Source organism: Phallusia mammillata, chromosome 3, assembly GCF_965637545.1.
Source record: "Phallusia mammillata chromosome 3, kaPhaMamm4.hap1.1, whole genome shotgun sequence".
NCBI classification, from domain to species: Eukaryota; Metazoa; Chordata; class Ascidiacea; order Phlebobranchia; family Ascidiidae; genus Phallusia; species Phallusia mammillata.
In genome coordinates this window covers 15,155,509-15,157,002 of record NC_137254.1, presented here as the reverse complement: position 1 = coordinate 15,157,002, position 1,494 = coordinate 15,155,509, and positions in this window count along the sequence as shown.

The window sequence follows — 1,494 nt, the reverse complement described above, 5'->3', positions numbered from 1 at the left end:
AGTAACATAGGAAGGCAATTGTTTGCTCACAATCAACACTTGTAGTCTTGTATGTGATGTAACAAACTGGCTTTGAATCAATCATACGCGTTGTAATCCTATGAAACTAGGTAATATCAATTCCACATATCGCGACAGCCGACAGGAAAACATTCGTAGGGAGTAGTTTCATTTTTTAATGTTACGAAGTTATCAATACGATTTCGCAAACCAAAAAAATATGGTCGAGAGCAGGGATGAAATGACCTCAAAAATATATATACTCGGTATACCAACAAAAATACCTACAAATCGCACAGTAAAGTTCTGCTATTGTTTGGTTAAAGCTAACTGTACAGGTTATCTGGTAAAAGATTTCCTGTTTTTGTTTGTATACCGAGTCAAGCCAAGTCTTTTCACAGCTGAGAAGACTCGAGTCAAGTCAAGCTTTCTAAAAATGTAACTTAAGTCGGACATGAGACCCCATCACTGCTAAACTGTCGTTTTATCGCTTATGTACTTTACCAAATATGGTCCAATAAAGTACCTCGCTTACTACCAAAGCTGTGACAAATTAAATACGTGTACCAAATGCTGTTATAACGTCCAGAAAACTCACCAGCACTATGTAGTCAGCGCAAATTGGCATAATTCTTACCAAACAACGGACACAACTGTGGCACAAACAAAGAGAAACATCATGTTTCACAGCTTTGGTAGTAAGCGAGGTACTTTATTGGACCATATTTGGTAAAGTACATAAGCGATAAAGCAAAAGTTAAGCAGTGATGGGGTCTCATGTCCGACTTAAGTTACATTTTTAGAAAGCTTGAATTGACTCGGTATACAAACAAAAACAGGAAATCTTTTACCAGATAACCTGTTCAGTTAGCTTTAACCAAACAATAGCAGAACTTTACTGTGCGATTTGTAGGTATTTTTGTTGGTATGCCGAGTATATATATTTTTGAGGTCATTTCATCCTGCTCTCGACCATATTTTTTTGGTTTGCGAAATCGTATTGATAACTTTGTAACATTAAAAAATGAAACTACTCCCTACGAAAGTTTTCCTGTCGGCTTGTGACGTAATATACAAGCATTGCTTGTAACATGAGACTAACTATACCAGGGGTCGGCAACCCCTGGCGCGCGTGCCAAGGTTGGCACGCTGGGTGTTTTTTTTATGGCCAACCGATTTGCGTGTTTATATTGAAGTAACAATTTAACCCCTGAACTATACAATTTAACAGTCGCATTACCAGATGTTGTTATTTTAGAAATACCATGTCTTGGCGCTGAAAAAAGTTTGTGGTGACCCCTGGTTTAAGCGAACACAGTACATGTCAATACCAATATTTGCTTTTGAGCGTTTACTTTGCTGTACGAACGCTATAGTGCATTCAGTAAAAATATAGGAATTTTAGGTTTTCAAAAATTATGAAGGTTTGACGTTATTGTCCAAGCTCTTTAAAGAGTGCGGGTAGCTTGCTTTTGTTTGTTCTCTCTCATCAGC